We start from the raw sequence: 11,228 nt of genomic DNA, 5'->3' as shown, positions 1-11,228 counted from the left end.
TGGGCACTAAAGCATTCAATTCGACATAATCAAGCTCATCCACACTTGTTTATCTACTGAACAAAAGATACACTATGAATATAAATGTTGTTTTTAAACTTGAATTGGACGCGTAAAATTACACTCTTTTAACATGTTTTGGAAATTTTATTTCACCAAGTGATTTCAAAATTCAACGAATTGAACAAATCATAATGGACTAGAAATATGAAAAATTACATTTAGAAGAAATGGAAGACAAATTTACGTTTTTGGGTGTTTGTGTTAACCCAAATGAAGGAATAAGCATACCATTGTAAGAATATGAACATGAGTTTTCGGTGAACTGGTATTAGCTATTTGGACCAATTAGTATAAGAAAGCCTTATAGGAAGATGAATGTGAGTTCTTGTTGATAGGGGAGTCTATCATAGTGGTGAGGAATAATATGAGTTAACTTATGAAAACAGTATATTTACTAAAAAAATAAAATGCATGCAGGCTAGCTGGTTTTTGTGAGGTCGACGACAATCACACTAATGTGATCTCTGCTTCCCCGAGCCATAGCTACGTCAGCCAAGACTGCTACTGCCTCAGATGTGCGACCTCGGACATTTAGGAGAAACCCGATGTTCGTCATCAATGGAAACTCTCCTCATTCGGCCACGAAGACACTTCTTCACCACCTGACATGCTACGTCGTTTGACATAACATCCCGCAGTCCATTGGTGCCTATTAAAAACAGTGGACACTGAATTAAGTGGCAAACATCAATTGCTACCATGCAGCCATGAAATTGGGGTACATATCCTCTATAGGAGTCTCTATTGTGACAAACACCACCATTTATACATCGGTGTGCGAAGGAATAGTAGAGGTCTAAGATATTTATCTTTTTGTTTATTTGTTTATTAAAAGGTTGAAATATTTTGTACCTACTTCAATTCTTGAAACAAAACTCAAATTTAAGTCCTAAACTTACACAACTTGCTCTAACTCTTGAGTCAAATATGAGTTACGAATCCATCTCACTTGGGATGGCTGACTAATGTGACAGAGTAAAGTCGATCGACACCGTGAGAAGGGGAAACAGGTTGCCTCCATTCACCGTCGGCCTACCCTTCTCCCCTCTCTGTTATTTGAAAAAAAAAGAAAAAAGCAAAGATGCACAGATGAATGAAGTGTTACCAAACCCCAGAAATATATGTTATTCAATTACAATATTGGATTTCAATTAGCGATTGAGATTAGAATTTGGGATTTTTAGATTGGGGATATTTGCTCAAATGACAGAGAAGGGACAAAAGCGAAGAAATGATTGAGATACAAATATTAATTAAAAAATTAAAAAGATAAAATGTTAAAATAATGCTCACTATTATAATAAGTATTACTAATAAACGTAGAAAACTAAAAGACACATCCCATTGCCTTATTTTCCCACCCACGTTATAATCCCATCCACCTTAAAAAGTTAAAAAATTAAAATGCTATTTTCTCACCCACTATTATTCCCAAAATAACCCTTAATATATACGTACAATGTGAAATTATAAATTTGTCTCTTACAAAATATAACAATAATATGTAAATGAAAACCACTAAGATCTGCAAATTCAAATGGAAACTACAGAGGTATCCAAATTCAAAAGAATTCGACACCTACAAATTTAAAAATACGATGGATAAATTCAAATGACCTACACACAAATTATTCTTCTACCTTTTCAATGGAAACATAATCTTCTACCTTCTCCGTAGAAGTGTCATCTTCTACCTATTAAATGAAAAAGTCATCTTCTAAGTTCATTGCTATTTTTTTACTTTCTCTGAATGAAAGGAGATGAAAATATGAGTTAGGGTTTAAGGTAGACAAATTGTCTCCCAAGCTCAACCTTTTTTTAAATTTTTTTTTTAAACTAAGCAAAACAAGATAATTAATGTCTTTATCAGTTTTTTTGTAAATGGACAAATTTGTAATTAAAAAATTCATTAAAAGATGGGTGGGAAGATAAGACATTGAGGTGAGAATAACATCACTCTAAATGTAAATGTTAATTATGTCAAATAAGGGGGCACTTAACAAGTTTAGAGGTGTTGGAGAGAGATTGAACGATTGAGATACAAATATTAATTAGAAAACTTCATTTTAATTTTTTTAAAAAGATGAGTTTTAGATTATAACCTTGTGTAAGATTAAAATCTAATTTTAGTCCCTAGTATATTTAATCATCTCATTTATTAGTTATATTTTGATGTTTTATTTATCTTTTTATTTTTATTTTTATGTATTAATTACATTTAAATTTAATTTTTATTTCATTCATCATAATAAATTTTAATGTCTACATTTAGGCAACTAATTTTTTTATAATATATATTTTGATATATCCATCGATACAAACATACAGGTACATTAATTCAATATAATGCATTTCAGTACGTACATTTTGATACACACATTTGAGTATTGACTTTTAGGTACATTTATTCAATATACTATATTTCAGTACATACATTTCGGTACGTATATTTTGGTACATACATTTCGGTATTGAAATTTAGGTACATTAATTCAATTTAATACATTTAGGTATATTAATTCAATATAATACATTTCGGTACATACATTTAGGTTCATTATAGTATATTTCGGTACAATCATGTAGGTACAAAAATTTCAGTACAAAAAGTCAATTTATATATTTCGGCACAGTCATTTTTGTACACTTATGTAATTATATATTTTTGTATCACAAATTTCTTTTAATATTTTCTCATTTATGTTCATTTATAATTAAAGAACTAAATATGTGCATATTAATAAAATTAAAATTTAATGTGGAGAGATTAAATAAAAATACACGTTAAATAACAAAAATTCAATGTAAATTTTGATAAAAGTACACTTTAAGGGATTAAATTGAATATGTAATCTCGCACCAAGTTTTTTTTTAAATTTTAAACTTGTGCAAGAACTAATGTTCAAAACCCCCAATATTAATTAAAATATTAAAAAAATAAAATGCTAAAATGATGATTAACGCACTATCATAATAAATACTAACAAAGGTCGCATACTTTGTAGGGGTGGGCACTTGGAACCGAAAACTGAAACACGAATCGAATCGGACCGCACTGAACGGTTTGGTTTTGCAATTTTGAAACGGTTGCGATTTTGAAACCGAACTGCGGCAAAGAAAACGGTTTGGTTTCGGTTTTGGGTTTTCAAAACCGCACCATATTGAATGTTATGTTTTAATTAGTTCAACTACACTAGTCATGTTCAATTTTGCACCACTATTCGAGTCCATACATCTCTCTCTCTCTCTCTCTAAAAAATCATCGTCATCTCTCTCTCAAAAGATATCTGATGATATCATTTGTGTTTTCTAGAATTGCAGTTGGTAAGGACACCCAAAATGTTATTCGTTGGTTAGGTCCAAATCCCATCTCCCTTTCCATATTCCAGTTTGCTTGTTGGAACGTTAAGAGTCCTATTTCTACCCTAAGCTGATGGTATGAGAAAACTTATTGCTGCTCAAAATCCTAACTTAGTTTATATTGTTGAAACTGGAGTGAGATTGGTTATTGAAGATGTCAGTTCTAGATGTTTTATTTGGATTACTCTATGAATAATTTGGGTACTTACCATATGAGGAAAATAAGACCATCTTATGCGTAAATAGGTGTACATTTTAAACTGTACATTTTTTTCTTAAAAATCGAACCGACACCATTTGAAACCGCACCGAATCGAGCCAAACGGTTTGGTTTCATTTTGGTTTTGGCTTCAAAGCCACACAGCAAAAAATTTCAGTTGCGGTTGTGGTTTCACTCGAAACCGCACTAAACTGCACGGCGCCCACCCCTAATACTTTGTGTTTTGAGAAAAATATTTTTTATATTTTAAAAATATTTGTTTTTTATTTTATTTTTAAGAGAGGAGTTATTTGTTGTTAATACGTTGGTAGAAAGAGAGAGAATGAGTCGAGAGAGTATTGATAAAGTGACATAGCTGAGAGGTTTAGGAAAAAAAACTGTAAAAACTTAATTGTACAAAATTACTTTAATGCCCACATTGTTTTCTTTTCTAAAATCTTCTTTCAGCTTTGTATTAAAGGGTATAGTAGTTATTTTATTAGTTTTTTTGTTGTTGACAAATTGTGTTTTATTAATATGTAGTTTAATTACTAATAAATGTTAATGTTAATCACGTCCAAGTAAAGGGACACTTGGCAAGTTTAGAGGTGTTGGAGGGAGGTGATGGAATGATCGAGATACAAATATTAATTAAAAAATCAAAAATATAAAATATAATGATTAACCCTATCATAATAAAATATTACTAATAAATGTTAATCATGGTCAAGTAAAGGGACACTTGACAAGTTTAGAGGTGTCGGAGGAAGGTGATGGAATGATTGAGATATTAATTAAAAATGAAAAAGATAAAATGTTAAAATGATGATTAACGCACTATCATAATAAAATATTAGTCATATGCCCACACGTTTTTGTTTTTGATCAAGGGTAAAATTCATTATTACAACAACAAACATAGAAAGAGGTCCAAATACAATGAAAGCATAAACTAAAAAATAGACCCCAAAGCACCATTAAAATGAGCCCAACCAAAAGATTGAGCCCAAAATATACACAAAAAGCAAAAAAACCCTATCAACTCTGACGCCGCCGAAGCCACAAACCACAAACCAACACTAGATGTAGGCATCAGTGATCCAACCAAACAAGGGCTCCAAATTGGAAAAGAAGAACATTCCACCCTCCACCACCAAGCACCACAAAGTCCAAATCCACAACGAACAAGTAAAGGAAGCTAGTGGAAAAAACTTTCCACAAACAACAGTGCAAACTACACACAGATGAAAGGTGGTGGTGTGACCACCCAAGCACCAAGCATGAGTTAGAGCTCGACACACCTTCCGAGATGGCTGCAAATCGTGGTAATAGAAAACGATCGTAGATCTAGAACATTGTAGGACGAAGGGAGGCTGGAACAGGGGATAGGTAGCAAATGGATTGATTGGAGCCATGGATGAGAAAAGTCTAGAGGTAGAAGGGGAAAAGCAAAGTCGAAATTAAGCTTTGTAATTAGCCATTCCCTTTAATATATCATACATCATCACAAATTTCTCAAGTCTTGAATAAGTTTGTCCAGGTTGTTGTATGAAGTGCTAATTAGGGTTTATTTTGGGGTTTAATTTTCTGATGTTATTCTTCTACCAAGGAGGAAAATATATATTGTACAAGATTGATTTACAAAGAAAGAAACACCAAATAATATCTATCCTAATTACATCTTGACTATAAGGACCTAAACAGGTAACTAAGCTAATTACAAATGTCAACTCTCCAACACTCCCCCTCAAGTTGGTGCATAAATGTCGTTCATGCCCAACTTGACGAGAGAGTTGTAGAACGCTTGATTGGCAACAACTTTAGTTAAGATGTCCACTAATTGATCATTTGACTTTACAAATGGGAATTGAATAATATTCTCATCCAGCTTCTCCTTAATGAAGTGTCTATCAACTTTCACATGTTTCGTGCGATCATGCTGGATTGGGTTGTGTGAGATATCAATCGTTACTTTATTATCACAAAACAAATTCGAAGCTGACATTGAAGGACTCCTGAGTTCTTCGAGTAACCTCCGAAGCCATAATAATTCACATACTCCTTTTGCCATACCTCTGTATTCTGCCTTTGCACTTGATAAAGCAATCACTTTCTGTTTCTTACTCCACCAAGTCCCTAAATTTTCCCCCATAAATGTAAAGTAACCCGATGTGGACCGTCGATCAGTAATATTCCTTGCCCAATCTGCATCGGTATAACCTTTTATCCGGCAATGACCATTCTTAGAAAACATGATGCTTCTACCCGGGGCGGACTTTAGGTATCTTAGAATGTGTTCAATCGTACCCATATGCGTATCACTCGGGGAATGCATAAATTGCCTAACAACATTTACTGCATATGCAATATCAGGCCTGGTATGAGATAAATAGATTAACCTCCCAACTAACCTTTGATAACGATCTCGGTTAGTGAGAACTTGATCAGGGTGCACGGCAAGATGGTGATTTTGGACTACAAGGGTGTCAACCGGTTTACAATCAAGCATTCCGGTTTCGGCTAACAAGTTAAGAACATATTTTCTTTGAGATAGAAATATACCTTGTTTAGATCGAGCTACTTCTATACCTAAAAAATATTTCAATCCACCAAGATCTTTCATCTCGAACTCAGTTGCTAAGTAATCTTTGAGGCTTGAGATTTCCTCTTTATCATTACCAGTAACAATCATATCATCCACATAAATAATAAGTGCCGTCAATTTACCCATTCGACGTTTCAAGAAAATTGTATGATCGAAATTGCTTTGCCTGAACCCATACTTTTTCATAGCTGTCTGGAACCTACCAAACCATGCCTGAGGTGATTGTTTCAATCCATACAATGCCTTATTCAACTTACACACCATTCTGGGTTGTGAAACTGATGCATAACCAGGTGGAATATCCATATACACTTATTCTTTAAGATTACCATGTAAGAAAGCATTTTTCACATCAAATTGCTGTAATGGCCAATCTAAGTTAGTCGCCAACGAAAGTAACACTCTTACCGTATTAATCTTTGCTACCGGAGAAAATGTTTCTGTATAATTAACACCATGCGTCTGAGTGTATCCCTTGGCTGCCAATCATGCTTTGTATCCTTCAATTGGTGTTTTGTATCATTCAATTGACCCATCAGCTTTGTACTTGATGGTGTACAACCATCGATATCCCACTCTCTTTTTTCCTCGGGGTAGCAGAACTAAATCCCATGTTTGATTTTTCTGAAGTGCATCCATTTCTTCCTCCATTGCCTTGGTCCATCGATCATCAGATAATGCCTATTTCAATGAACTTGGTGTGCTATCATTGGATATTTGTTGTACAAAAGCTTTGTCTGGTTCTGATAATTTATGTGATGACACATAGTTGGCAATGGGATATTTAGAGCCTTTCATTGTTTTCGGTGAATATCGATTGGGTGGCTTTCCCCGGTTATGTCTGAAAGGTAACTGATAATTCGGAACATCAGATACATCAATAGGGATAGTAAATCTTACCTCAGGAATATTCTCTAGAGTATGGTCATCTGGCGATACTATATTTTGAGACGAGGAGGGAGTAATATCAGTAGAAGTCTTAAGATCGACAAGTGGCAACACTGTTGCCGTGGGTAAGGATGGCACTACTGTGCCTATCATTGGTTCTGTGGGCAGCGATGCTGCTTCTGTTGGCTGGGTTGGCACCGCAGCCATTGTGGGCTCGATTAAAAGTGGCAGCGGAAGATCAATGGTAGCAGCCATGGTCCTAACCTGCTCGTTATGCAGTGTCTCCCCTTGAAGTGGAGGGTTGGAAGAAACCGGAGAGTAATACATCTTAAACTTAGAAAAAGTAACATCCATGGTAGTATACATTCGACGTGAAGGAAGGTGGTAGCAACGGTACCTCTTCTGATGTAGTCCATACCCCATGAAAACACAACGGAGAACACATGGGTCAAGTTTTGTCCGTTGATTTTTATGTAGATGAACAAAGGCAACACATCAAAAAACTCGCGGTGGGAGCACTAAAACAAACGGTAGAGGCACGAATGTAGCAAGAACTTGCAAAGGTGTAAGAAAATTCAATACTTTAGATGGCATGCGATTGATAAGGTAAGTGGCAGTCTGAAGAGCAACATCTCAAGAGGAGCGGGGAACATTCGTCCCAATCAATAGCGATCAAGCCGGTTTTTAATAGGTGGCGATTTTTGCGCTCACCCACTCCATTCTGTTGAGGAGTCTGAGGACAAGTAGTCTTGTGGAGTATTCTGTAATTAGTTAAATAATGTGTAAAATCATTATTAACAGATTCACCACCATTATTAGAACGCAAAATCCGGATTTTAGTAGAAAACTGTGTCTGAACCATGGTGTGGAATGTCTTAAACGCCAGAAACACATCACTTTTATGCTTAAGAAGGTATAACCATGTGATCCGTGTGCAATCATGTATGAACGTACAAACCACCTAATACTAGATGAAGTAGTAATCGAAGATGGTCCCCAAACATCCGAATGAACAAGATCAAAATGATTATCACTTTTATTAGAATTCAACGTATAAGAAACAAGTTAACTTTTGGCAAGTACGCAAGTGTCACAGTTAAAGTCTGAAACTGAACAACCAACAAATAAATCTGGAAACATATGCTGTAAATAACTGAAAGACGGATGACCCAAACGGCGATGCCATAACCATATCTGACGCCGTTTGTGATCAACGACTCATTGGGCGAGATTGACCCTTCCTGTACTGACATCGTCCATAAAATAGAGATCCCTCCTGTTAGTACCACGACCAATTATCTCCTTTGTGAGAATATCCTGAATAAGACAAAACTTCGGATACAATAGTACACAACAGTTCAATTGCTCAGTAGCTTGGTCAGGAGACATCAATTTATGCTTTAGTGAAGGTACAAGTAGTGTATGTGGTAAAAAGAGTGTAGGCGTGAAGTGTACAGTGCCAGCGCCAGTTATCGGTGAGGTGACACCATTAGCATTAGTAATATTTCGTCGAAGTGGAACAGTATCATAAGCTAAATTAGTGGGGTCATAGGTCATATGGTCTGTGGCATCGGAGTCAATGATCCAACCGAATTGAGTATCACAATTATTCATATTATAAGCATAACCACAATTACCTGAGGACTCCGGAGGCATGTCGGAAGAACTCGAAACATGAGGATTCATGGTAGGGTTAGTTAGGGTAGTAGTGTTTAGTATAGGGGTAGGATCGGTTAGGAAGAAATTGTTTCCATCGTGGAGGGTCAAGTTTGCTTGAGGGAACGGGCAGAGCAGAAATCATAGGATCTCTCCTCTGATACCATGCTAATTAGGGCTTATTTTGGGGTTTAATTTTCTGATGTTATTCTTCTCACCAAGGAGGGAAATATATATTGTACAAAATTGATTTACAAGGAAAGAAACAGCAAATAATATATATCTTCATTACATCATGATTACAAGGACCCAAACAGGTAACTAAGCTAATTACAAAGGTCAACTCTCCAAAAAGACCCACCTTCATTAATAGCACCTCTAGCTAACTTAGAAAATCTTTCTATCGACTTTAAAATTTCTTCTCTTTCATCACCTTTTTCCATCAATCTCCTTGTCATCTTCTCCACCATGGATCTCTCACACATGTCCTTCATATCAATTCCAATCCTCCAAACCTCATTAATCCATCTACTAGTCACCAGCTGTTCCGCCAGCTGAGGCTAATAAAGCATCGGTACTCCCGCACAAATGCCCTCAAGGATCGAGTTCCACCCTCATTGGGTTAAAAACCATCCCACAGCTTTGTGAGCCAATACCTTTTCTTGGGGGGCCCACTCCACTATAAGACCCCTCTCTTTGGTACCCATCTCCAATTCCGTCAGAATCATGTGCTCTCCTTGCTCCCCTAAAAGCGTATTTGATCGCACCACCCACATAAATTGTTTCCCACAATTGACCAAGCCATGCCAAAATTCAAACAATTGGTCATGTGTCAGCATCACCAAGCTGCCAAAGCTAACATATATAACAGATCCCACTTGTTTGGAGTCCAACCACGCCATGCAACGACAGTCTTATTGGCGTAAAGAGGCAGAGGATGACAGGCCATTGCCAACGTGAGATTTGACAAGAGCATGGACAGGGCCTATTGCATAAACTTGGGGGAAAAGTGTGCCTATGTAGGAGAGAATTGAGGCTTCGAGGTTGTCGAAGGTGTTGACTATTAAAGCAGAAGCACGAGTAATAGCTTTGGGCTCTTCTATGAAAAATTTGGTAATTGGGTGGTCAATTGGATATCTGCAAAAGCTTGGTAGGTCTCGGAGCCGTACAAAGCCTTCCATCCCTGGAATATTGCTAATCTTCTTATCCATGTCTTCATCTGTTTCAAAGTTAGAAGTAGATTTTGCATTAGTCACGGTAAAAATATGCCATAGACTTCATTTTAGAAAATTGCTAGGAAGAATTGTACCACGTATACCGATGGCGGTATAAAAAATACTGCTAGTTACGATAATCACTGTTCTTCCTGTAAGAGAGTGCATTGTTCACCAACAGTGAGCGGACTGCATTGCCCTCCAATTTCTTTGTTATCAGCCATTTTTTTCCATTTTTTACACAGCTAAAAGACATATTTGCCCTTCTAGCCCACGCTTCTGTCTTTCGTTTTCCTTTTTCTTCAATGCCGTTCTCCATTTTTCCTTCTCTGCACAGTGGAATGACGTCCATTCTGTCCGTGCGTCGATCATCGTTGAAAAGGGCGAGTTTGTCCTTGTTCGACATGCGTTCTTCATCACGACCTTTTCTGTTGCATTTCTCTGCTGTTTCATTTTCTGCCTTTCATTTTTCTTTTCTCTCGCCATTTCCTGCAATTGATTTTTTTTCTGCCCCACGTCTACACGTGTTGGTCATCGGGGAAAAGAAAGCGGTGGAAAGGCTGTAAGAGTGTAAACAAACACAAAGATGAGAATCCAAGTGAAGGGAATTTAAGGGTCTAGATGATGACAAGTGTTACAAGATCCAAGGGAAGTTATAAGGCTGTTAGAATACTATCTTATGCATTAAGCAATGTAATCATATAAATAAATATAGCAAAGGTGTGAGGAATGTAACTTGACACTCAAGTAATACAAGAAAGCTTTTTTTCTTTCTCTCTTTCTCTCTCTCTCTCTCTCTCTTCTTCTCTGCAAGTCTGTGTTTCTTAATTTTCTCCATTGAAGCTACTTCTTCAATCTTCACATGGTATCATGGCCAAGCATCGATCTAATGCTTCTGCACCTCAATCAAAGGATTTCTTTCTCTTCTTTACCCTCTAGTTTGCAATTTGTTATGTGATAAACAAAACAATTGGCTTCTTTCGATCTCCACAGAGCTTTAAGAAATTGCTCTTCTTTTCTGCATATCAACTGTTCGATAAATTGTCTTAGTGAAAGAATTCTACACGGCATCAACAATGGTTACTGTTGATCAGCTCAAGATTGTTCAGTCTCCGATCACCAGTCTTATTTCCACCATCTCTACATCTGTTACAGTCAAACTCGATGATTCTAACTACTTCACATGAAGTTTTCAGATCACACTCCTATTCAAAAGTCATAACATTATGGGGTTTGTGGACGG

At 36.3% G+C, this 11,228-nt stretch overlaps 1 pseudogene; it reads right to left on the bottom strand.

The window, feature by feature from the left end:
* Nucleotides 1–5,126: 5,126 nt before the first annotated feature.
* LOC126618198 (7-deoxyloganetic acid glucosyltransferase-like) lies at nucleotides 5,127–10,391 on the bottom strand (annotated as a pseudogene).
* Nucleotides 10,392–11,228: the final 837 nt, after the last annotated feature.

The sequence above is a fragment of the Malus sylvestris genome, chromosome 4 (genome assembly GCF_916048215.2).
Source record: "Malus sylvestris chromosome 4, drMalSylv7.2, whole genome shotgun sequence".
NCBI classification, from domain to species: domain Eukaryota; kingdom Viridiplantae; phylum Streptophyta; class Magnoliopsida; order Rosales; family Rosaceae; genus Malus; species Malus sylvestris.
Note: the sequence above shows the minus strand (reverse complement) of the source record. Positions and strands in the feature narration are given on the sequence as shown.